Genomic DNA, 27,783 nt, shown 5'->3' on the forward strand with positions numbered 1-27,783 from the left:
AGGATTAGGGGAGCTTTCAGGATTCAAATGACTGGAAGCAGCTGGAAACAGAGTCCAAAGCTCCAAAAGTAAAGGATGAATTCTATTCTTATCTAACAGCTCTACTTCTGCTAAAAGCTTAACTAGCTAAGGGCCTTAAATCCTTGCATTTTAAGAGTTCCCTAACAGCGTTAAAACATTTGGAAAGTGCAAAATTATTTCAGCCAGAAAAGTTCAACACTCAGGACCCGAGGGTATTTTTAAAAGGGTATCTTGCACTGAAGCCCTATTTTTGCAAAAGACTGGAAAGGAAACCAAACTGTTATGAGTAACACCTTAACTAAAACGAACAATCCAGAAGGGAGGTTGTTACCTACCTCATCTCTATATAGATTAACTGTATATTCAATCTAAGAAAAATAAATCTTAATGGGAACGTGCATACAAATTTTTTGAAATGCAGTAAATGAACAAGAATCTTTACCTACTGACGGCCCGAGGCATAATTTCAAATATCACTGTTGTCATAGAACAATACACAATGACATTTTGTTCAGAAAAAAAAAAAAAAAAAACTTAGTAAATGCATACCCCTTTCTCTATGGTTTGGCTTCCCTACAGGGTTGATCTGTTGAACTTATGAACAGGGACAAGCTGGACATCACCTTGGCAGGATTGCAGGAGAGCTGGAGAAGTAGTTGGATTCTTAGAAACAAACTCAGACTCAAAAAAAATTTCCAAAGTTTGCTTTTTTAACTCCATATAAGCAATAACTTTTTTCAACTCTTAGCCAACATGATTTTAATGTAAACCTACCTTTTGGATTTCAAGAAAGTGCAAGTTGAGCAAAGAGTACTTTGTGTAGAACCAGTTCCATATTTTTCCCCCAAGAAATGACCGCAATTTTGTGACGATAATTCAATAAAGATTTTAAATGTTTTGGTATCAGGGGAAAAAAAAACTTAGCAAATAATGAATTGGTGACTTCAGGAGTGTCATCTGCATGGGTTCAACACATGTGAGCTCTGCCCAGTTCTATGAAAATTTAGTGGCCCGATAACTGGGCCTGGAAGCCCATAACCTTCGCCCCCTGCCTGAGTAGCCTAAGGAGCCACCTAGTGACACAAACTGACTTCAGTCCACTTCTTGTACTTTTCCTTGAGAGCCCTTCATATGATGGAGTTCAGGATTTCTCAGTCTCAGCACTACTGACATTTTGGGCAGGATAATTCTGTCATGAGGGCTGTCTTGTGCACTGTAAGATGTGTAGCAGCGTCCCTGAATACTGCACACTAGATGCCAGTAGCACCCCCACAATCGTGATGACCAATAATGTCTCCAGACATTACCAAATGTCTCCTGGGTGATGAAATCACACTTTGAAAGGGTGGTTCTCAAACTTGAGGGTGCAAGGAAACCTCTGGGGAGGTTGTTAAAAATGCAAATCTCCAGGCCCCTGCACCAAAAGAATCTGATTCAGTAGGTTTGCTGAGGAGCCTGAGAATCAGCATTTTATCCCACTGACAAAGGACTCTGATTCACTTTGAGAAATATTGAGTCTATCCCTGCCCTAGGTATGCCCCAGCCACAGGACACAGGAAGCTACCAGGGCTCCTGCCATTAAATACCGCTGGAGTTTAATCCCATGGCACATCTGTTTACCACCTTCAGTAGACGCTACAACTGCGTCTGCCTTCTGCTTTCATCACCTCAAAGGTAAATATGAGCTGGGATTTCCTCTCTCAAGGACTGTGCCCTTTTAATGTTACTTCCATTTTTATTCTCCTTTGACTCACTCACCAACTATCCGACAATCTCAAATGTCACCACTCATTCGTGGTTTCCCCAAATGCCCCAAGAAAAATTAATCCTTTCCATCTTCTATGCCCTTAAAGCAAAATACCCTTATAAAAGAGGTTTCAGAGAGCCTATTTGCCCCTTCTGCCATGTGAGGACACAGCAACAAGGCGCCACCGATGAAGCAGACAGCCCTCACCAGACACCAAATCTGCTGGTACCTTGATCTTGGACTTACCTGCCTCCAGAACTATGAGCAATAATTGTCTGTTGTTTATAAATGGCCCAGTCTAAGGTACAGTATTTTGTTATAGCAGCCTGAACTAACACAGTGCCATAAAATACGCTGCCTCCTTGATTCAGAAAACCTTTAAAAAAATGAATGGTGGAGATACACAAAGTCTGCTTTTTCATTTACAAATAAGCAAATGGAAATTTTTAAAATTCTGAATGAAATAAATGGTCCTTTGGAGGATGTTCATTGAGTGAGGATTTGATCCACCTATTAGAAACAGTGAGGCCCAGTGTGGTGGCTCTACACCTGTAATCCTAGAACTTGTGAAGACCGAGGAGGGCGGATGATCGCGTGAGCTCAGGAATTTGAGACCAGCCTGGGCAACATGGTGAAACCGTGTCTCTACAAAAAAAAAAAATAGCTGGGCATGGTGGTGTGTGCATGTATTCTCAGGTACTTGGGGGGCTAAGATAGGAAGATCACTTGAACCCAGGAGGTCGAGGCTACAGTGAGCCTAGGTTATGCCACTGCACTCCAGCCTGGGTGACAAGTAAGACCCTGAAAAAAGGAGAAAAAGAAAGAAAGAAAGGAAAAGAAAGAAAGAAGAAAGAAAATAAAAGAAAAGAAAAGAAAGAAAAGAAAAGTGAAGTGAGTAAAGGAGCTTGCTCTACCAAATGAACAGATGTTCTGTTCCCAAATCTGTGATTAACAATGTTTGCTAATGTTAGCTGAAGGGATGTTGGAAGTTTTGAAAACTCTTCTTCAAAAAAAGCAGCTTAGTTGATAATCTTGTTAGTTATGTGTGGGTTTGGTTATTAACAGACCTTGTAGCAAACCTAACATAGGTTCTAGGTGGATAGTCCTGGACAGGCGGCACTACTCAGAAATGGATAGGCTTTGGTGTGGTGCCCTTGGACGATACCTACCTAACAGTACTTGTGCCACCTCTCTCAGTGATCTCGTAGATCAAAGAACATGGAGTGAATGTTTGTGTAAGTAAAAAATGGCTGAATATCAGCAATTTCACATAGATTATTTTAATGTGTGTCAGGACATATCAAAAGTCAATGAAAATCAAGCTGAAGTTGTCTATGCAGCCACCTGGAGAGTGCCCAGTACAAGTGCACAGACTTTGGGAGCTATGAAAACAGCATATTTATTCTCCCTCAGAGGTTTCAGAAATCCAGTTGTTTAATTATGGGGACAGAGGGAAATTTATGGAATGCTGTGTTTGAGGTGATTAGTAAAGGCAATTTAAGTTAACAACATGAGTCCCCACTTAGAAAAAAAAACTCATCTATAATTCTTATAGAAAGTCACAAAAAGAGAAGCAGGTACTCCCTGTGTACAGGTACTCCTTAAATTGGTTTCTTTCAGTTGGTTAAGGGAAACAATGTGGTATACCACAAGGATGGGCCAAATAAGACTTGGAATCAGTTTTCTGTGCTGACTTGGTCACTAACCGGCTAATAGACCTCAGATAAGCCAATTGATATTCTAAGCCCAAGATTTCTTAGGGGACAATTGCACAGACTGAATAAATTCATATATTGGTAAGTGTGCCCAGTGCAATCGCTATTGCTTGTTGTGTAAATGTGTTGGATGAGCAACACTGGAAAGAAGTGAAAAAATCTATGATGTCAGAAATGTACCCTAAGCTTGTTGTTTCCTCACTAGAAAATTAAGGAATCAAAGCAAATCATGTCATTTTAAATTTTAATTAAACCTTACTATTTAATAATTCTATGCTTTCAAAGCCGAAATATTTTAACAATATCTAGTTTGTGTTAAGATTAAATATAGTGGATTCTTCATTATCTGCCCTTGAGTAATCTGGTAAATGGTTTATGCATGAATTTTTAATATTTTTATTTTATTTCATTTAACTTTATTACTTTTAAAAACATTTTTTGAAACAGGGTCTCACTCTGCTGCCTAGGCTGGAGTGCAGTGGCATAATCTCGGCTCACTGCAGCCTCAACCGTCTGGACTCAAGTGATTCTCCCACCTCAGCCTCCTGAGTAGCTGGCACCACAGGTGTGTGTCACCATGCCTGGCTAATTTTTTTACTATTTGGAGAGATGGGGGTCTTGCTATGTTGCCCAGGCTGGTCTTGAACTCCTGGGCTCAAGTGATCCTCCTGCTTCAGCCTCCAAAAATGGTATATGCATGAATTTACCAAGGGCTTCTTATATCCTCCTCCTGTGGTCAAAATCTCCACTCCCAATTGAACTTTCTACTTCATTTCAATACAATAATATCAGGCGGGCACGGTGGCTCATGCCTGTAATCCCAGCACTTTGGGAGGCTGAGGTGGGCGGATCACGAGGTCAGGAGATCAAGACCATCCTGGCTAACACGGTGAAACCCAGTCTCTACTAAAAATACAAAAAATTAGCCGGGCGTGGTGGTGGGCGCCTGTAGTCCCAGCTACTCCGGAGGCTAAGGCAGCAGAATGGCGTAAACCCGGGAGGCGGAGCTTGCACTGAGCCGAGATCGCACCACTGCACTCCAGCCCAGGCAACAGAGCGAGACTCTGTCTCAAAAAAATAAAAATAAAATAAAATAAAATAATATCGTACTTCCCAAGAATAATTCTTCAATTTCTGTCATCTATTTTTTTTACTATAATTTTGTATTAAATTTGAAGAGGAAAATTATTTGAATTGTTTTTTAAGTGATTGCCTATATCAGTCAGGGCTCTTCAGAGAAACATAAAACAGGCTTATGTAACTGTGGGGTCTGGCAAGTCTGACATCCATAGGGCAGGTTGGCAGGTGCAGACTCTTGTAGACATGAAGCAGAATTTCTCCTTCCTCAGGGAAACCTCAGTTTTGCTGTAAAGGCTTTAACGAATGGGGTGTGGTCCACCTACATTATCAAGGATAATCTCCTTTATTGTCAACCGATTGTAGATATTAACCATATATCTTCAATATACCTTCATGGCAACACCTTGATTAACATTTGGTTGAATAACTGGGTACCACAACCTAGCCAAGTTAACACATAAACCACCACAAGGCCCATGCCCAAACATTTGTATATCCATTGCAACAACAAGCACAGAGTATATGGTCAGTCAATAAATGTTTACTGAGTTGTTGTGACTAATAATAATAGTAATAATTTTAAAGTCTCCATTAGTAGAAGGTCATCTTCTTTATCAATAATAAAATTTTGCTAACCGATTTATTATGTACTTATCAACTGCAACACTGGAAATTAAGAGCTCTATTTTACTTAATTTTGAGATTAAATGTTTTCTAGCTGACACTTCTTTACCAAATCATACTATCAATCAAATGTCAGAATATAATGCAATTATTTTCATACCAAGGCTCAACATTTTTGCATCCCATGTACTCTTTCTTTGGAAACCACTCAAAGATGTGTTTTAGCAAAATGAGAGTGTTAAACTAAGAAAGATAAGTCAATGGGACCCAGAAAATAGAGGAACCAACATAAAAAGAAGTAAGGAAAGTCCAGGATGATAACTACATAATTATCATGCAGTTGTGTGCAGCATCTTAGAAAGGTCCCGTCTAAATTGTAGCATGAGGATGGAGGACTCCTGGAGTTAGGACTCTGAGAGAAAAATGATACTATAGTTAACATTTGAAGGCAAACAGGTACACATAAATATAAGCAATATGTGAGACTATTATTAACTCCAGGCAAAACAAAAGAATGCACAAAAGAATGAAGCATTGTTATAGAACAGTCCTTAACTTGGCAGTGATTTCTGATATAGATATTATGGCAGAGACTACTGGTAGCCAATCCAGTATCCATCTTCCCTTTGCTTCTTTTCAACAGAACCTCAATTTACTTGGGGCAAAAATGTGCCCAGCTGAAGAATATTTCCCAGCCTCCTTTGCAGGTATAAGTGATCATATGAAACTATTATTATTATTATTTTTAGAGACTAGGTCTCACTGTGTTGCCCAGGCTGGAGTGCAGTGGCTAGTCACAGGCACACTCATATTGCACTACAGCCTCCAACTCCTGGGCTCAAGCCATCCTCCTGCCTTAGCCTCCCAAGCAGCTGGGACTACAAGCTCATACCACCATATCTGGTAGGCCTATGAAATTTTAATAGAAGCTGCTGTGTGCTATGTAGGGCTTTTGGGAAAGCTATTTAAAGGGAATACACACTGTTTGCTCTTTGCCCTTCCTGGATTTCTCCACCAGGAATGGTTGCAATGTCTGAGGGACTAGGGCCTTTCTGTAACCATGACGAGGACAGAACACCTAGTAAAGCTGGATAACAGAAAAGATAGAAGGATCTTGGATTTCTGATGACATCTTGGAGCCTCCAAATGAGCCCTAAGCTTCATGTTCTATGGAAAAATAAATTGCTATTTTGTTTGAGCCAATGTTTTGGGATCTGTGTTACTAGGTGAACATAATTTCTGACACCATTATATTGGAATAATGTAGGATTGGGACGAGGAGGGCTAATTCCTTTTTGATCATATGTAGAATGTTAAGAATAATGTCCAAAATTCATAAACCAGGAAAGAGCAGTAAAGACATATTATGGGAAATATGGAGATACATACCAGAAGAGATATTTGCCAGTTGAAAGTGATTGTCCCTTGGGTGGAGTGGGATGGGACAGGGATCACCGTTTTTCATTAAGAGTCTTTCATACATTTGTATGTGGAACATGTATTACTTTGATAAAATTAAAATTAGTTTAAAATAAACAAAAAGATACTCTCTGGTTATAAAATCGATTTCTTGTCCTTAAAGTCACTTCCTATGAACTAGCAGTGTTTTATTATCATCTGGCCCATAGATGACCAAAGAGTCATGATAGAGCTTCAGATAAATTACATGCCTAATGGCCCATTCTGAACCCCAAGTGTAATGTGATCACATCATACACATATGACCTGATTAGCATTTCCTGTTTCCACCATTTCAGCTTTAATTTGTTCAAGGTTTATGATTGTTCTGCCACATGTAACCAGAAATACGTATAGATGGTTCTGATCCAAATTGTTTTGGACATTCTTTTAGATCTCCAGGAATGAATATTCTATATCCGAGACACCTTAATAATTCATTAGAGTAATCAAAAATCACCTTTTGTTCTTATTCCTAATTGGCATCATTCTTGATTTAAATCCATTTTTTGTGGGTCTTTGTATGACTAGGAATAGCTGTTTACTGTCCTTCATATTTAACCATTTTACTTCTTATCCTTTTTCTTTTATCTCACTTTTCTTATATGTGAGAAAGATTAGTCCCTCAAACCTTTAATATTTTAATGCACAAAGCTGATATTTAAATTAGTCTTAGAGATTAAAAATATTAACTTTTATGAATCATCTCTTTTTTTGTATGTTAGAAACAAGCAAATCAGACTGGATCATTGATAAGCATGTGGACATAAGGAGGGGAATAAAAATTTTAATCAAAAGAAGCTTTGAACAGGATTTGCGCTCCTTGCTTATAAAAAGTCAATGTTTTATCTTTTAGATTGGTACTTAAATGAACAGAAAGATTGCCAGGATGGTTGTGTTATTTCTGATTGGTGAAAATCCTCTCCCACTTCACACATACCTGGATCTAAGATGGTAGTAAAAATAAAACCTACTTAGGAATCATGGTTTATGTGTCTCTTTCCTTTGTTACACACAGATCATGGTGGTTTTTTAACATTTTTAATGGCCAGGGAAATATTTACCCTTATTTCCTTATAACTAGGTAACTTGTCATGAGTTTTTTTTTTTTTTTCTGTTGAGAACCACTTATGAAAATCAGCACGTACTGAGATAGCCTTTCTTATATTATTCCCCTGATGCAAAATAAACATAGTTAGTCATGGCAAGAAAAAAATGCAAACATGGGTATCAGTCCCTCAGCTTTTCCCATATTTATTAAAGAAATCTAAATGTCTGAGAAACTGCATTCAAATGAGGCTTCATTTTATTTCTCCTTTGAATTATTAATTTACCAAAGGAAGGGCTTATATTGCCTGTCTACATTATCTTATAAATAGCAATGCTATTTAATGTTATTTTAATGTGAGTGATTTAAATAGTATCATACAATGAACAAAATAACTATTCTTATTCATAGCATTATTTAAGTTGTACCACAATGCCCTAGTGGTATTTGTCCTAAACTATATCTGTGTGGGAAAAAAAAGACAATTTTGTTATGGCCATCTTTAGAAACCAACCAGTTCGCAGATAGGTGGACTTTTCTTCAACTGCGCAAATTAATTTAGCCCAATTAAGGGAATTCAAAATCAGCTGATACACCACACACTGAGAGGTCTAATGAGATAAAAATACGAGCACCTACATTAGAGAGATGCACAATACAATATAATACAATATAATATAACCCACCAGGAGGTATTTGTGCTGAATTAAAAGGCAGGCAATTGAAAAAAATCCCGTATCTATCATGGACCAGTTATACATCAGGCACTCTTTGGACATGCAGGAAGTGTACAGTTGGTATATGGGACATTGGAATCCATCTCTCAAACTCAAGAACCTGTACTCTTTCCAGCATGTGGTGCTGCCACCCTAGTTCAGATGCAGGTCTTTGGAATGAGGCTCAAAACGCAGTATGCCCATGACTCATCACAAACACTCCTTCACCTCCTGTGCCTCATATGGGGGTGATGGGATTTACCACTTAGATGGTTCTAAAATCCCCAGCCACAATCTACCTCCAAAGTCTCTCATATTGCACCTTCAAGATGAGTCAGGAATTTGCCATTACATTTGGAAGCAAACTGAAGCACTTTAGTGATTTTTTTTTTTTTTTTTTTTGAGACAGTCTTGCTCTGTCGTCCAGACTGGAGTGCAGTGGCATGATCTCGGCTCACTGCAACCTCTGCTTCCTGAGTTCAAGCTATTCTCCAGCCTCAGCCACTCGAGTGGCTGGGATTACAGGTGAGTGCCACCAGGCCTGGCTTTGTTGTTGTTGTTGTTGTTGTTGTATTTTTAGTAGAAACAGGGTCTCGCCATATTGGCCAGGCTGGTCTCAAACTCCTGGCCTCAAGTGATCTACCAGTCTTGGCCTCCCAAAGTGCTGGGATTACAGGCATGAGCCACTGAGCCTGGCCAGCACTGTAATGATTTTTATTTACCTTAAATGGTTCTCCAAATTTGGGCTGTGTTCATCCAATCAACCATAGGTAGGAAAAAACAATGCATTTGTCTGTTAAGGGAGTAACCCTCATGGAAAAAGATGTTGGTGTTGTGCTATGCAGAGGAGGATTTGGATTTTAGGGCTCTTTCTCTAGGACTGTGAATGAGGTTTTCCTTTTCCATTCAGAATTGCTCAATGATGTTCCTAGTGGAACACATTTGTGTGATTCATTGCCACAGTTAGGAATGCAGCCTTGGAGCACTTTTCTTTATTTGGAGCTAATTGGTGCATCGATGTTCTAGCCATCGATTTCATTAGCAACATGTAGATGGATATCTGTACATCTCTATGAATTGATTTTCATCACTCCCAGGGAATCCAAAGATCTCAAGCATAGAGACAAGTGCTTCATATAAGAAAAAGAATTGGAGAGACTCTCATGCCTTAATCATACGCTAATAAAGATGGTATACCTTCCTTATGCCAGAACGGTCATAGGTATTCAGTAAGTATTTATGGACTACAGCTATAACACCTTGAACATGCCTGATCATGTCAGTAAGTATTTATTGGGTGTCTACTATGTGCCAGACATTGTCCTAGGTGCTGACGATACAGAGAGGTACAAATAGGTTAAGTGCTGCTGTCATGAGCATACCTTCTAGTGAAGGGAGATAGACAAACACATCAACAAATAAGTAGAAAATAGGTCTGATGGTGATAGGGGCTATTGTATGTGGGGAAAGGAGTGTCAATGGGGTGAGGAGTTTATATTTTTTATAGGGTGATATTTTAGCAGAATCCTAAGGAAGTGAGGAAGCAAGACTTTCAACTACAGTGATGGATGGGGCAGAGTTATCCAGGCAAAGGAAACAGTGATTGCAGAAGCTGTGAGGCCAGGGTGAACTCAATCAACGCAGGAAGCCTGTGGAGGTTGGAGCAGAGGGTGTAAGCACTACAGTAGTAGCAGCTGAAGGCTCAGGAATGTGTCTGAGTGTGTGTGTGTGATGGGCGGCAGTGGTTGTGGGTGGGTGTTGGTGAGGCAGCGTTTGCAGATCCTGTAGGGTCTAGTAGATCACTAGAAGGACTTGGGTTTTCCTTGGAGATGGGAAGGTTTCAGAGCTCAGGAGTGATAATATCCAATTGACATTATAGAGCTCAGTCTGACGGCTAGACAGGGAGCAGCCTGCAAGGCAGGAGATGTTAAGAGATGATGGTGGATTGGGACAGGGGTGGCACTGGAGGTGGGGTGACTTGGGGAGTTCCCGGATAGATTTTGATGGTACAATGAGTGTGGCTTGCTGAGGGACTGTATGTGTCAGATAAAGAGCAGAACGAGGTTTCCAGGTTCTTTCCTGGGACAGCTGGGAGAATGAAGTCATTGTTTACTGAGCTGGGGACAACTGCAGGAGAAGCAGTTGATAGGAGGGACCACCACCTTGCTTCAGTGTCCTGTGGGACGGGCAGTCTGGAGGCTTTGTAAAATCATCCAAATAACAAGAAGGTCTAGGGATATTTGGATTATGCCCAAAAGTTTATACTATATGTGGAAAAAACTGAACATAAATACTTGATTTATTATTCCCAATCAATGCAGTAGAGCACTGTGGCTGGCAGCACTGATGCTGGAAACAGCCTTAGTCCAAATATTAAACCTGTCACTTAATGGTTGTGATAACATGGCCCATCTGCTTGATATCCCACAAAGTTATTGTGAGAATTGAGGTGATTTGTTTAAAAATAATGTTATTTAACATTTATTGAATGCCTATTAGACACCAGACACTGTTGTGAGCATGTTTTATCTTCCTTCACCCTATGAGAAAAGTACTAATATTATCATCATTTTCCAGAGGAGAAAACTGAGGCACAGAGAGGCAAAGTAACTTGCCAAGGTCACAAAGCTAGGAGGACATAGATACTAGTTTGTGCACTCAGGCTGACCAGTTCCTGAAAACATGCTCTTAACCATAGAACTATGAGGAGAACACAGCACATAGTAAATACTCAAAAATAGTAGCTTGTATTATGATCAGGTAATTCATAAAACAAAAACGTCAAAGAGTCAGTTGTATGTTTATATGACTCCACTTGTAATCATTGCATGACTCAGTTTCCAGTGTGCATTGCTTTCTCCAGCTCTATTTTGGGTATATAGCCCATCTTCTTCCTTCCTTGATATGATGAAGTCTTTGCTGAGAAAATCAGAACAAAATATTTATCATTTGAAAGTTCGCTTTAAAAATGCCTGAGGCACAGGAATCCTTAAGAGTCATAAAATCCATCATAAGCATGGAAATTTTTTTTTTCTGTCATTAATGTCATTTAGGACTGTAACATATTTACCTATGTCGCAGATACGGAACAGGAAGCAATTGTTCAGACACACTTCTAAGTACCTCCAGGGCAGGCAACAATGTCTGATATTAGCTCTCCAGATTTGTCTTTCCTTTGAATCATGGAGCTCACCCTTCAGCCCCAAAGTGCTTTCAGATGGGACCTTACTGAGCCTCTGCACCTTATTTCTTTCAATTACGCTTGCATTGTCTGGCCTAATAAGTTTCCAAAGCTAGTTTTCATTTTATTTAGGGCATGTTTTCAGATGTGTTAAATTAATTGGTGCTAAATAAAAGATAACCTGACCCCTGAAGCTTCTAGCAAATACCTTCCATTACCAAATGTACTATTTTAACCCTCATGTGTCTAAAAAAACAAATGTAAATGAGCTATGCTGTGCCTGTTTCTTCTTGTTGTGCATCTTGGGCAAGTCACTTAAACTCTCTGAGGTACAGTTCTATTATTTGTACAATGGAACCATTAGTTGCTTTGGCTGCCCATTGAAATCACCTGGAGGAGATTTAAAAGATACTGGCACCTGAGTCCCACCCCCAGAAACTCTGATTTAATTGATCTGGGCTGGGCCTTGGAGCAGAGAGTTTTTAAAAGCTACCTTAGGGAATTTTGATGAGTAGCCAACGTTGAGAACCACAGGTCTAGATCGGTGGTTCTCAAATTGGACGGGGCATCAGAATCCCCTAGAGGGCTTGTTAAAACACAGGTTACAGGGCCCCACCCCAGAGTTTCTGATTCAGCAGTCTGGGGTGGGGCCTAAAAATTTGCATTTCTGACAAGTTCCCAGGTAGGGCCGATGCTGTTGGTTTTGGAAATGCTTCTCTATATCAGGCGTTGGCAAACTCAGGCACTCCAGCCCAAGCCTGCCCACCACCTGTTTTTGTATGGTCCACAAGTTGGGAATTGTTTTTAACATTTTCAAATAGCTGAAAGAATCAAAAGAATTATATTTCATGACATATGAAAAGTATGTGAAATTAAAATTTCAGTACCCATAGATAAAGTTTTATTGGAACGCAGCCATGCCCATTCAGTCTACCATTAAACCAAGTGTGGGACCTCATGTAACTGCACAGGTTGTATGCCCAAGAAGCTGGCCCTGACGGACATTGACTAATTTAAGCTCCAAGCTTGATGTGTTTACCTCCTGAAGGGGATCAGAATATGCCAACCCCAAATATGCCTCTTTGCCATAATAATTATTTTGAGCTAAAGTCAAATGAAAATCAACAGCTGTTGGAAGAGTTCTCTGCCCTCCCTCTATCTACCTAAAAGCAGAACATACATTTCCCTTTGAAGAAGGTGCCCCCTGTACCAGAGAGAGATGAGTGATTTTTATCATTGATGATGGGGAGTCGATACCAAGAAGAGTTTGTATAGACCTCAGTCCTTATTGTTCATTAGTTCCCCTATATATTTCCTAGTCATTTTCCCATTAATTTCTTATCCCTTGAAGCCCAAACCCTCTTTCCTTTGTTAAAAGGGTATGTTAAAAGCCCCTGAGTCTAGCTGCTTCTTTGCATTTTGCTCCTTTTGTGTGGACTCTGGTATATGTACTTTTTTTTTTCTTTTTTTGAGACAGGGTCTCTCTCTGTTGCCCAGGCTAGAGTGCAGTGATGTGATTATGGCTCACTGCAGCCTCAATCAACCTCCCAGGCCCAAGCAATCCTCCTACCTCAACCTCCCGAGTAGCTGAGACTGCAGGTGCACACCACCATGCCTGGCTAATTTTTTTTTTGTAGAGGCGGGGTCTCCCTATGTTGCTCAGGCTGGTCTCAAACTCCTGGGCTCAGGCAATCCTCCCGCCTTGGCCTCCCAAAGTGTTGGAATTACAGGCTTGAGCCTCCAAACACAGCCTTGTGCATGTAAATATTGATCAAAATTGTGTGCCTTTTCTCCTGTTAATCTATCTTTTGTTAGTTTAGTTTGCAGGCCCCCAGGGACTGAACAGAAGAAGGTAGATGAAAAGATTTCCTCCCCAGTACTCGTTGCCTAAGAAATGTGAGACATTGTTATTTGCAGGCTCTTCACCTCACTGTTAGTCATCCCCCATTTCCCCCTCCCCCACAGCCCACATCACATGACATAACTGCAAGAAAGGCCACTCCATTAGACAGAGAGAGAGTCTCTTAGAAACAGGATGACTTAAGTCAGATGACCTCACAATAGAAGGATTGTAGGTTATTACAAGACCCTGTGCCCTTTCTGGTAAAAAATATCCATGAAAGGACCATCAAAGATGCATATAGAGCAAAAATTGCAGAATAATACCTACTGTGTATGCTAAATGAAAACTCTAAGAAAAAAAATGATAGGCACGCTGTGGGCAGGAAGAACAGGATGGTTGATATTTATTTGTAAATATCTGAAACCCGAAGTTATTCCATGGTATTTTAATAAAAGTCCCATATGTAAGAATCTTTTGGTAATAAGAAAATATGAAAACACATTTTACTGGAAATAAGCACATAAGTTGTAAAGTTTTTTAAAAGCCCCTTCTCCTGAATCATGCCTCTAGTTAAATTTAAATCCAAGTAATATCATCCAGTCAACTAATATGGTTTTTCTCTGATTCTCAGGAAGGATGTGTATCCTTCCCAGTAACTATTCCCTTAACAAAGAGGTTGCTATGGATACATTTTTTTTTTTTTAATTGAGTGCTGGTATTTTAAAGCCTATGCAATTTAGTGCACTATATCTGGCCAGAGGGTTATACTAATTTAAGTGCCTGTCTTTAATCCTAACAATTTTTATCTTAATACAGTTGCTTCATGCATTTGATGTGAGGTGTTCAAGAGCGTAAGAGGTGGCGTGGGTGTTCTTTAAGGAAAAGCAAGTAAGACGAAAATTGTACAACCCACGTAACTGCAATTGAATCAGTGGATGCTTCACTTGCCTGGAATTCGTCTGTTCTTGGTGTGTTTAATAATGAGTCATGCGATGCATTTGCAAGGCAATGGGGCCACCTCCCAGGGCCTGGGGCCACGTTATGATTTTCTGCACCTGAGTCCCTCGTCTTTGTTCAGATAGGTTGCTAATGCATCCTGCGAAGCTGACCTAATGCTACTTCAGTGGGTCTATTTTTCTTCTGTGGCTCAGCTTGAATGTGATATTCAGGAAGTCGACTGTCAGGTATGCAAATTGAGAGAAAAATATGCCACATTAAATCATGACGGTTTAATAAGGCATTACTCATGGGCAAATGGCTTCTGGTACTCTCCTTAGTAGGGGCAAGTTGAAAAGCATAACCTGCCCCAGAGAAGAGATCTAGCAATTTCATTGGCATTCCATCTTTGTCAATGCATTTGGTGAAATATGCTCCAATTTACATACTATAGCTGCCAGTATTCTACCTGAAAATATAAACCAACATGTATCCTACTTTAGTCACCAATATTAAGAATCTTTACCGTTATGATTACACTTGAGGTGAAATACCAAACATTTCAAATGCTTCTAATGATAATTCTGCTCTATGAATATGATACCAAACACTTAGGAATGTTTCATGGTACCTCAAGAATTTCTTTTCAGAGCAAAAAGAAATCTTTACATTTCCATCTTTTTTTTACTACAAATAGAAATTAATAAAATAAGTATTCATTTTCCTTGCAACTCAATTGATTTTTCTGTAATCTGTAGAAAATGAAGCATGTTTTCTATATGCCTTCTATAGGAAGGCATACATTTAAATTACACCTTTTCCAATCAGACACGGAATTTTACTAAGAAAAAAAGAATAAGTCTAGAATGAAAGAATTGTGATGCTGAAATTCTCCAGGTTATTTACACATTGGTTACTTTGCTGCAAAACTATTAATTTAGTATTTGCCATGGCTTTAGAACTTAAGTTCTTTACATAGTAACTTACTTTCATAAATATGGAAGTATAATAATTAGGGTGGTGTATGTAACAATAACATAAGAACACTTGTTTTTGACAGGCTGGTCATTGTCTGTCACAGTCATATCTTCACTCGTGAAGATTGAAAGCAATGTCACATGAAGAAACTGGTTTCATTCTTCAGTTAACAATTTAAATCAGTGCTTAGTTGCCCCAGACTACAAAATATATTAGAGGCAACAAAACCATTTTTAATCCTTCTTACCTAAATATAGATATTCCATTTAATTTTGGATTTGCTTTGTTAGATAAAGAGAAAGACTTAAAGGAGAAAGGCAAAGATTTAAAAACATAAAGCAGAGGGAACAGCATGAAAGCAACTATAAAATGCTGGCAAAATGTGGAAGAATAGAAACCATGTGGAAGTAAGTATTGTGGAATAAAGATTTAAAACCCTTCAGAAATGTTCTTTGAAAATCCAGCAACACAGAGGGGAAAAATGAAGAAAAATTAGCCAGTACCAGTAAGAAAGCACTTTCTCTTTCCACCCTGACCAATTCTCTTTTATTTAAAAGAAACAGAACAAGATTAAGAGTTTAAAAATAGAGAGGAGGGCAAAACTGTAATCTGTAGTTTTTTTCTTCTTTCAGCAGTTCCTCTTTAACTATAATTAATCATCTTCTCCAAACAGCAGACCACCAGGGAACTGCATTGAGGAAGGAAAATTCAAAGCAATGGAAACAAAATCAGTCCTTACAGGTTTCACCGTTGGGATTTGGACCCGGAGTGAAAAGAGGATAATGGTCTCAGAGCAGCCTCTGGTGGCTGAATGTCAAAAGCTCAAGAAGTCAGAGGCCACCTTACTGGTGTTCTCTTGACCTTCACTCTCCACGGTCTTAAGATTTTGTGCAAAGGAAGTTACTATTTAAACGACTTCAAGGCACTAGTTCAGAATTGATTAGGTTGGAATTGAAGTGAATTCATCAGTTTCAAGGGCAATCACGGATGGACTGTGGATTTGATGCTGACAAACTGGGCCGTTCCAACAATGGGGAGAAGTATATGTGTGTGTGTATGTATATATATGTATATTTGCTCATCAGTTAAACAGTGTTAAATACAAAATTATCTCCAACTGTCCAAGTATCTCAAACAAATGATGAACCAGTGGTAACTGACACCTGAAATTCTAATTTTTAAGCAATCTGAATATTCTGATTCTTAAAATGCTGTGTGTGTGTGTGTGTGTGTGTGTGTGTGTGTGTGTCTGCACGTGTGCACAGAGATCTGTCCATTAGAAGCATTTGGGGTGTATTTTCTTGTCACAGCTTTCCCAGCTGTACAACATCTGTTTAGGACAGAGGCCTATAAATTCCATCTGGTAGGTTCCCCATTGAGCTATCTCATCTGGGAAGTTTCCAAGGGGCCCTTTTCAAAATCTTGAGTCTTATAATCTCACCTGTATCAAACATCATGTCCAAAAGAGTGCTGCAATCTTCAGCTCCCTTTTTATGAGCATATCACATTTACACATCAGGTTAGAATGTTTTGTTCAAAAACAGATATTCTGTGTTCACCGAAAAAAAACTTGAAGGTTTCAAACATACTGAGGGTAAGTTTGTGAATACTCAAACACATATTTTAAATTGGTTTCAATAGGAGTCTGCTTTATTTATTTTTTTTAGTAATTAACCAGCAGTTCTCTGGGCCTGCCAGAGGTGATGGAATTTTGGTAGGACCACATGGACCCTACAAAAATCTATGGTATCAGGAGTTCAAGACTAGCCTGACCAACATGCTGAAACTCCATCTCTACTAAAAATACAAAAATTAACCAGGCATGGTGGCACATGCCTGTAATCCCAGCTAATCAGGAGGCTGAAGCAGGAGAATCACTTGAACCTGGGAGGTGGAGGTTGCAGTGAGCTGAGATCGCACCACTGTACTCCAGCCTGGGCGACAGAGCAAGACTCCATCTTAAAAAAAAAAAAGAAAAAAAGAAAGGAAGAAAGAAAGACCTATGGTAATTTGTGTGTACAATGTTGAATTTATAGAGCCTACTTCTTATTCACAAGGAAATATCCTGGTTCAATCAAATATCAACAGTAGAATGATTTGGGCTCCTAATTAATGCCTGAAAGAGACAGCAGCTATTGGAAGTACAAGGAATTAATGGTAATATACGAATGAACTTCTTAGTCTGGACAAATGTGCCATCGTTAGGTAAGATGTTCACATCAGGGGAGGCTGGGGGAAAGGCATGCAGGAACTCTCTGTACTACCTTTGCAAATTTCTGTAAATCTTAAAATGTTCCAAAATCAAGAGTTTCTTTTTTAAAAAAAGTACAGAGAGTAATATCGGCAAATACACTCAGGGGAAGTGGGAAAAGATAAACAAAGTTCTCTGGCAGAAGAAAAGTTTAATAACAGTAGGATATTGGTCTTGTCATCCAAGATGGCTGAATAGGAAGAGCTCCAGTCTGCAGCTCCCAGCATATTCCAACTTAAGTACCAAGTTCATCTCACTGGGGCTTGTCAGACAGTGGGTGCAGCCCACGGAGCAGGGTGGGGCATCGCCTCACCCAAGAAGCGCAAGGGGTTGGGGAATTCCCTTTCCTAGCAAAGGGAAGCCGTGACAGATGGTACCTAGAAAATCGGGACACTCATACCCTAATACTGCGCTTTTCCAACAGCCTTAACAAACAGCACACCAGGAGATTATATCCTGTGCCTGGCTAGAGGGTCCCACGCCCACGGAGCCTTGCTCACTGCTAGCACAGCAGTCTGCAAGGTGGGGGTGCAGAGTCCACCATTGTTGAGGCTTGAGTAGGTAAACAAAGCAGCAGGGAAGCTCAAACTGGGTGTAGCCCACTGCAGCTCAAGGAGGCCTGCCTGCCTCTGTAGACTCCACCTCTGGGGGAAGGGCATAGTTGAACAAAAGGCAACAGAAACTCCTGCAGACTTAAACATCCCTGTCTGACAGCTTTGAAGAGAGTAGTGCTTCTCCCAACACAGAGTTTGAGATCTGAGAACGGACAGACTGCTTCCTCAAGTGGGTCCCTGACCCCCGAATAGCCTAACTGGGAGACACCTCCCAGTAGGGGCCAACTGACACCTCATACAGCCAGGTGCCCCTCTGAGATGAAGCTTCCAGAGGAAGGATCAGACAGCAACATTTGCTGTTCTGTGATATTTGCTGTTCTGCAGTCTCCGCTGGTGATACCCAGGCAAACAGGGTCTGGAGTGAACCTCCAGCAAACTCCAAGAGACCTGCAGCTGAGGGTCCTGACTGTTAGAAGGAAAACTAACAAACAGAAAGGACATCCATACCAAAACCCCATCTGCACGTCACCATCATCAAAGACCAAAGGTAGATAAAACCACAAAGATAGGGAGAAACCAGAGTAGAAAAGCTGATAATTCTAAAAATCAGAGTGGCTCTTTTCCTCCAAAGGAATGCAGCTCCTCACCAGCAACAGAACAAAGCTGGATGGAGAATGACTTTGACGAGTTGAGAGAAGAAGGCTTCAAACCATCAGTAATAACAAACTTCTCTGAGCTAAAGGAGGATGTTCGAATCCATCGCAAAGAAGCTAAAAACCTTGAAGAAAGATTAGACAAATGGCTAACTAGAATAACCAGTGTAGAGAAGTCCTTAAATGACCTGATGGAGCTGAAAACCATGGCACAAGAACTACATGATGCATGCACAAGCTTTAGTAGCTGATTTGATCAAGTGGAAGAAAAGGTATCAGTGATTGAAGATCAAATGAATGAAATGAAGCGAGAAGAGAAGTTTAGAGAAAAAAGAGCAAAAAGAAATGAACAAAGCCTCCAAGAATTATGGGACTATGTGAAAAGACCAAATCTACGTCTGATTGGTGTACCTGAAAGTGATGAGAAGAATGGAACCAAGTTGGAAAACACTCTTCAGGATATTATCCAGGAGAACTTCCCCAAACTAGCAAAGGCTGGCCAACATTCAAATTCAGGAAATACAGAGAACGCCACAAAGACACTCCTCGAAAAAAGCAGTTTCAAGATACATAATTGTCAGATTCACCAAGGTTGAAATGAAGGAAAAAACGTTAAGGGCAACCAGAGAGAAAGGTCGGGTTACCCACAAAGGGAAGCCCATCAGACTAACAGTGGATCTCTCGGCAGAAACTCTACAAGCCAGAAGAGAGTGGGGGCCAATATTCAACATTCTTAAAGAAAAGAATTTTTAACCCAGAATTTCATATCCAGCCAAACTAAGCTTCGTAAGTGAAGGAGAAATAAAATCCTTTACAGATAAGCAAGTGCTGAGAGATTATGTCACCACCAGGCCTGCCCTACAAGAGCTCCTGAAGGAAGCACTAAACATGGAAAGGAACAACCAGTACCAGCCACTGCAAAAACATGCCAAATTGTAAAGACCATCGATGCTAGGAAGAAACTGCATCAACTAACAAGCAAAATAACCAGCTAACATCATAATGACAGGATCAAATTCACACATAACACTATTAACCTTAAATGTAAATGGGCTAAATGCTCCAATTAAAAGACACAGACTGGCAAATTGGATAAAGAGTCAAGACCCATCTGTGTGCTGTATTCAGGAGACCCATCTCATGTGCAGAGACACACATAGGCTCAAAATAAAGGGATGGAGGAAGATCTACCAAGCAAATGGAAAACAAAAAAAAAGCAGGGGTTGCAATCCTAGTCTCTGATAAAACAGATTTTAAACCAACCAAAATCAAAAGAGACAAAGAAGGCCATTACATAATGGTAAAGGGATCAATTCAACAAGCAAAGCTAACTATCATAAATATATATGCACCCAATACAGGAGCACTAAGATTCATAAAGCAAGTCCTTAGAGACCTACGAGGAGACTTAGACTCCCATACAATAATAATGGGAGATGTTAACACCCCACTGTCAACGTTAGACAGATCAACAAGACAGAAAATTAACAAGGATGTCCAGGAATTGAACTCAACTCTGCACCAAGCAGATCTAATAGACATCTACAGAACTCTCCACCCCAAATCAACAGAATATACATTCTTCTTAGTACCACATAACACTTATTCCAAAATTGACCACATAGTTGGAAGTAAAGCACTCCTCGACAAATGTAAAGGTACAGAAATTATAACAAACTGTCTCTCAGACCACAGTGCAATCAAACTAGAACTCAGGATTAAGAAACTCACTGAAAACTGCTCAACTACAAGGAAACTGAACAACCTGCTCCTGAATGACTACTGGGTACATAACCAACTGAAGGCAGAAATAAAGATGTTCTTTGAAACCAATGAGAACAAAGACACAATATAACAGAATCTCTGGGACACATTTAAAGCAGTGTGTAGAGGGAAATTTATAGCACTAAATGCCCACAAGAGAAAGCAGGAGAGATCTAAAATTGATACCCTAACATGACAATTAAAAGAACTAGAGAAGCAAGAGCAAACACATTCAAAAGCTAGCTTCTAAGAAGGCAAGAAATAACTAAGACCAGAGCAGAACTGAAGGAGATAAAGACACACAAAAAAAAAACTCTTCAAAAAATCAATAAATCCAGAAGCTGTTTTTTGAAAAGATCAGCAAAATTGATAGACCACTAGCAAGAATAATAAAGAAGAAAAGAGAGAAGAATCAAATAGACACAATAAAAAATGATAAAGGGGATATCACCACAGACCCCACAGAAATACAAACTACCATCAGAGAATATTATAAACACCTCTACGCAAATAAACTAGAAAATCTAGAAGAAATGGATAAATTCCTGAACTCATACACCCTCCCAAGACTAAACCAGGAAGAAGTTGAATCCCTGAATAAACCAATAACAGGTTCTGAAATTGAGGCAATAATTAATAGCCTACCAACCAAAAAAAGTCCAGGACCAGACGGATTCACAGCCAAATTCTACCAGAGGTACAAAGAGGAGCTGGTACCATTCCTTCTGAAACTATTCCAATCAATAGAAAAAGAAGGAATCCTCCCTAATTCATTTTATGAGGCCAAGATCATCCTGATACCAAAGCCTGGCAGAGACACAACAAAAAAAGAGAATTTAGATCAATATCCCTGATGAACATCGATGTAAAAATCCTCAATAAAATACTGGCAAACCGAATCCAGCAGCACATCAAAAAGCTTATCCACCACAATCAAGTTGGCTTCATCCCTGGGATGCAAGGCTGGTTCAACATATGCAAATCAATAAATGTAATCCAGCATATAAACAGAACCAAAGACAAAATCAACATGATTATCTCAATAGATGCAGAAAAGACCTTCAACAAAATTCAGCAGCCCTTCATGCTAAAAACTCTCAATAAACTAGGTATTGATGGGACTTATCTCAAAATAATAAGAACTATTTATGACAAACCCACAGCCAATGTTATACTGAATGGGCAAAAACTGGAAGCATCCCCTTTGAAAACTGGCACAAGACAGGGATGCCCTCTCACACCACTCCTATTCAACATAGTATTGGAAGTTCTGGCCAGGGCAATCAGGCAAGATAAAGAAATAAAGGGCATTCAATTAGGAAAAGAGGAAGTCAAATTGTCCCCGTTTGCAGATGACATGATTGTGTATTTAGAAAATCCCATGGTCTTAGCCCAAAATCTCCGTAAGCTGATAAGGAACTTCAGCAAAGTCTCAGGATACAAAATCAATGTGCAAAAATCACAAGCATTCCTATACACCAATAACAGACAAACAGAGAGCCAAATCATGAATGAACTCCCATTCACAATAGCTTCAAAGAGAATAAAATACCTAGGAATCCGACTTACAAGGGATGTGAAGGACCTCTTCAAGGTCAAGAACTACAAACCACTGCTCTACAAAATAAAAGAGGCCACAAACAAATGGAAGAACATTCCATGCTCATGGATAGGAAGAATCAATATTGTGAAAATGGCCATACTGCCCAAGGTAATTTATAGATTCAATGTCGTCCCCATCAAGCTACCATTGACTTTCTTCACAGGATTGGAAAAACTACTTTTAAAGTTCATATGGAACCAAAAAAGAGCCCACATTGCCAAGACAATCCTAAGCCAAAAGAACAAAGCTGGAGGCACCACGCTACCTGACTTTAAACTACACTATAAGGCTACAGTAACCAAAACAGCAGGGTACCGGTACCAAAACAGATATATAGACCAATGGAATAGAATAGAGCCCCCATAAATAATACCACACATCTACAACCATCTGATCTTTGACAAACCTGACAAAAGCAAGAAATGGGGGAAAGGATTCCCTATTTAATAAATGGTGCTGGGAAAACTGGCTATCCATATGTAAAAAGCTGAAACTGGATCCCTTCCTTACATCTTATACAAAAATTAATTGAAGATGGATTAAAGACTTAAATGTTAGACTAAAAACCCTAGAAGAAAACCTAGGCAATACCATTCAGGACATAGGCATGGCCAAGGACTTCATGACTGAAACACCAAAAGCAATGGCAACAAAAGCCAAAATTGACAAATGGGATCTAATTAAACTTAAGAGCTTCTGCACAGTGAAAGAAACTACCATCAGAGTGAACAGGCAACCTACAGAATGGGAGAAAATTTTTACAATCTACCTATCTGACAAAGAGCTAATATCCAGAATCCACAAATAACTTAAATAAATTTACAAGAAAAAAAATCAAACAACCCCAATAAAAAGTGCGCAAAGGATATGAAGAGACACTTCTCAAAAGAAAACATTCATGCACCAACAGACACATGAAAAAATGCTCATCATCACTGGCCATCAGAGAAATGCAAACCAAAACCACAATGAGATACCATCTCACACCAGTTAGAATAGCAATCATTAAAAAGTCAGGAAACGACTGACTGGAGAGGATGTGGAGAAACAGGAATGCTTTTACACTGTTGGTGGGACTGTAAACTAGTTCAACCATTGTGGGAGACAGTGTGGCGATTCCTCAAGGGTCTAGAACTAGAAATACCATTTGACCCAGGCATCCCATTACTGGGCATATACCCAAAGGATTATACATCATGCTGCCATAAAGACACATGCACATGTATGTTTATTGAGGCACTATTCACAATAGCAGACTTGGAACCAACCCAAATGTCCATCCATGACAGACTGGATTAAGAAAATGTGGCACATAAACATCATGGAATACTATGCAGCCATAGAAAAGGATGAGTTCATGTCCTTTGTAGGGACATGGATGAAGCTGGAAACCATCAGTCTGAGCAAACTATCACAAGGACAGAAAACCAAACACCACATGTTCTCACTCATAGGTGGGAATTGAACAATGAGAACACTTCTACACAGGGTGGGTAACATCACACACTGGAGCCTGTCATGGGGTCGGGGGAGGGAGGAGGAATAGCATTAGGAGATATACCTAATGTAAATGACGAGTTAATGGGTACAACACACCACCATGGCACATGTATACATATGTAACAAACCTGCACATTGTGCACATGTACCCTAGAACTTAAAGTACAATAATAATAATAAGTAGGTTATGAATCACTGTTGTTTGTTATGTACCAGGCACTTAACCACACACCTTAACTACAGAAACTAAATTAAATGGTGCCCTTTAAATGCATTGATAAAGGAATATTATTACCTGTTCTCATGAATAAAAAGAACCAATTCATAAGAAAAAATATCCAGAAGTGTGGTGCTTAAATTTCAGTAGGAGACCTTCATTCCTCCTTCTTCTCAGCCATCTCCCTATTTCATCCGTCCCTAGGATCTTTGGCCCCTCCAAACCCTGTCTTTATTGATTGCCACCATGACGTTTCTTTTTCATTATTCATATGTTTGAGTATCAGAATAATTATTCTGATACTCAAATATTTGAATTTTGAGATCATTACAGGTATTATTTTTTCATATGGAAAAGCAAGGGGCAGTTGATGTGCTGATGGCAACACAAGAATCCTAGTTAGAACAGACCTCAGTCTGGCCATGAAGTTCCATTGTGAATTCTCTGGACTTGATCAGTCCTTTAGCACTTTTCTAGCAACCTAATTAGTATCTCAGCTATTCTTAGCTCCAGAACAGGGTCCAAAGTTCCAATGATGACAGTCATGTGGCAAAATTTCCAAGTGTGACACAAAAACATTACTCCTTTTCAAACTCAGAAAGTGTAAGAAGCACAGATTACAAGCAGAAAGAGTACATATCCAAAGCCCAGTTTCCTTTTAAACCTCTATTGTCTTCTTTTTAATTCCACTGGGACTTTCCCTGTATCACTCATTCAGTTATTGATCCTGTTCTCTCTCGCTTTTGCTGCTTTGTCATTGCCATGATTGAAGTCAGACATCTTTCGAACTTCTTCCTAAATGTTGTAGGTGCGACAGCATGGCACTTTGTTCTCAAGCTTTTCTACCACAGTGGTGGTACAGTAAGTTGAGCCGAGGCAGTGCAATGTGGCTGAAAGTCCAAGTGAACAGGGAGTCAGGAGGGATGTCTTCAATTTTCTCTGTCACCAGTAAGCTTTGTGTCCTGGGGCAACCTATGTACTTCTCAGGGTCTCCAATTCCTGAGGTGGGTAGTGTTAAAAGAAAAACTTTAGCTGAATTAAATTTAAGAGTTTAATTGAGCAAAGGATGATTCTCAAATCAGGTAGCCTCCTGATGGTCAGAGACTCCAGTGCAGCCACGTGTAGAAGATTTATGGACAGAAAAAGGAAAGTGATGTACAGAAAATGGAAATGACGTACAGAAACAGCGGAATTGGTTACAGCTCAGTGTTTGCCTTATTTGAACATGGTTTGAACAGTTGGTCACCTTTGATTGGCCAAAACTCAGTGATTGGCACAAGAGTAGACTACAGTCTGTTTACAACTCCATTTAGGTGATAGTTCATGACATACAGAGAAATCTTTAGGTAGAGCTTAAAATATGTAAGGAGGCAGCTTTAAGCTAAACTTGATTTAACAGTAGTGAGGGGCTGGGCTTTGTGCGGATAAACCACTAGGGTTTACTAAGCACCCTATTGGACACCTCTTAAGTACTACCCACATCAAGACTTCTAGTTGCCACCTCTTCCTCCAGCCACTGCTATGGTGACAGTTTCTATGCTGGCTTTAACCAGTTTCCCTTGGGTGCAGTCTGACAGTGTCTTGCCCCTGGTTGTACCAAGGACCACTTGATTCCTACCTTGAGGCTTTTCTGATGGGGCAAAGGAAACCCATCCCTCAGCTCTCCTGGATTGGCAACCCAGAAGTACAGGGAGTTGATTTTCATGGGGCCACCCAAGATGGATGGGGCACAGGAGCCTCTTTTCCTTCAGAACACTCCCTGGGATGAACTTCAGTTGTCCATAGGAGAAGCCAAGTTGGTAATGCCCTTGTCTGGGCTTTACAGCTGTGTTTTACTCTCCTTGCCACCACCCCCTAGACCACACTGCCGCTCCCTGAGACCACTTCTCATACAAACTTCCTCTAAGGAAGCCTTGCTTCAAGATCTGCTGTGGGCAGACACAGGCTAAGACAAGCACCTACTCCATATCAGACATTTTCATCCTTTCCTGCTTTAAATGTTGATGGGTTTGCAATTGCTTGCTGGCAGAGTTCAATTCTGCCCAGTGGTCCTTGTAATAAGAACAGACTGGGAAGAAGCTGAGTGGCCAGGATAACTGAAAATTACTTCCAGCTTTTTGCCTGACCTCAAGAGGCCACCGGGTATAAGACTCTGGTGTAGGCCCAGGATATATTTGGCTATATCACACAGCAACCTAATATAAGTGGAAAGGAGGTATAACAGAGAGTAATTTAAACAGAAATAGGCCAATGAGAAAGACCCCAAAACTGTTCTTCTCTCTTTCCACCCCCTGATGTTAAGGAAAACCATAGGGGAAGGAAATTTTCACCTCCATTTCTGCTCAATAAAGAAGTTTTAAAGTTCAGGAGAAAAATGTCTAAGAAGCACATTTTTTCATGTTGCCCCAAATGAGGGAAGTGTGCCATTTCTCCCTTTAGAACACAGCCAAGGGACATTAATAATGGTTAGGGGGAAAAAGAGTATTCTTTGTCAATTAGGTTTGGAAAATGAGTCAAGTAATCTCTTTTTTAAAACAAGTGACAAGTTTTCTCTGAGCCTTGAGAATATTAACATATACTGTGATTCTTTGAGAGGGAGGCTGAGAAACAGCATTTACCTAATTCATTTTCTGACCTAACCATTTTTTCCACAGGCCATTTTGCAGAACAAGAAGGCATGGAACAGGAATTTTTCTAATTATATCACAGAAATGAAAAGAAGGCTGTCGTTTTTGCTTGATTTGAACAATATCTTAATTGGAGGATGTAATAGGTAAACACTCAAGGCTGCTTCTCTCAGTATGATCCTGATACAGTCCTTGTGTATAAGATATACAAATGACACAATCTTTGCGTGGTGAATTAGGGTATATATGGCATTGCTGCATCTCACCCACACCTCTCAAGCTACACAACCATCCAGGAGGTAGGTGTAACAGGAACCTTTACTCTTTGATAGAGAAAACAGTTCAGTGTTCACCTATATTTAAGTGATAGAGGAAGCAGAGCCAGGAAATCAGATCCATGTCTTCTAGTTCCCGATCCAGCATTGTTACCACCACCACATCTATATTTTGACATTTTTATTAGTTTGTTTACTTAGCGTCCCATTCTATAGAAGGGGCATTGCTTTTTATTTCTAGTCGTGATTTGATCTTTCCCCAATACTACTGCCACAAAATGAAATATATGAGCTTGAGAAGGGTGAACATCACTGCCAGAAAACTATTAAGAGTATTGTGTGCCTTTCAACTCTAACTTCAGATGGAGAATTAGACTCTAGAAGGGTTGATACTAAAGAGTGCTAAAAATTAAAAATAAAAAACCATGAAAAGATAACATGATATTTTGAAAATGGAAGAATAAAAGGCATATTCTGCTCATGGTGCCACAAATAAGTAAGTTATCTATTTGGGGGTTAGTAGTGGGCTTGAGATGTACCCGATTCCACGTGTGCCTAGCATGTAGTGAGCCCACTCAGAACAATACCAGCCCTTTGTGTGGGAAAGCATGGAAAATGCAGTCATCGCCATTCAAGTGTGGTTTAGGGTGAAATCTCTGAGCGTCCAAATAGTCATATACGTAGGTAAAAGAGGAGCAGAAATACCACATATTACCCAGAATAAGAAATTTTCATTTCTTATTTGAGGCATTTCCTCCAGGTATCAGAATTAAACTTTGCTTTCATCTTATACACATCACTGTATGACTACCATCTTTTTTTTTTTCTTTTTTTTGAGACGGAGTCTCGCTCTGTCGCCCAGGCTGGAGTGCAGTGGCCGGATCTCAGCTCACTGCAAGCTCCGCCTCCTGGGTTTACGCCATTCTCCTGCCTCAGCCTCCCCAGTAGCTGGGACTACAGGCGCCCGCCACCTCGCCCGGCTAGTTTTTTGT

At 39.9% G+C, this 27,783-nt stretch overlaps 1 protein-coding gene across 1 annotated transcript in view; it reads right to left on the bottom strand.

Annotated features, from left to right (window-relative positions):
• Window positions 1–27,783, bottom strand: part of MID1 (midline 1) — a 409,520-nt gene that overhangs the window by 183,043 nt on the left and 198,694 nt on the right. The window lies entirely within an intron of this gene.

Source organism: Rhinopithecus roxellana, chromosome 7 (genome assembly GCF_007565055.1).
Source record: "Rhinopithecus roxellana isolate Shanxi Qingling chromosome 7, ASM756505v1, whole genome shotgun sequence".
NCBI classification, from domain to species: Eukaryota; Metazoa; Chordata; class Mammalia; order Primates; family Cercopithecidae; genus Rhinopithecus; species Rhinopithecus roxellana.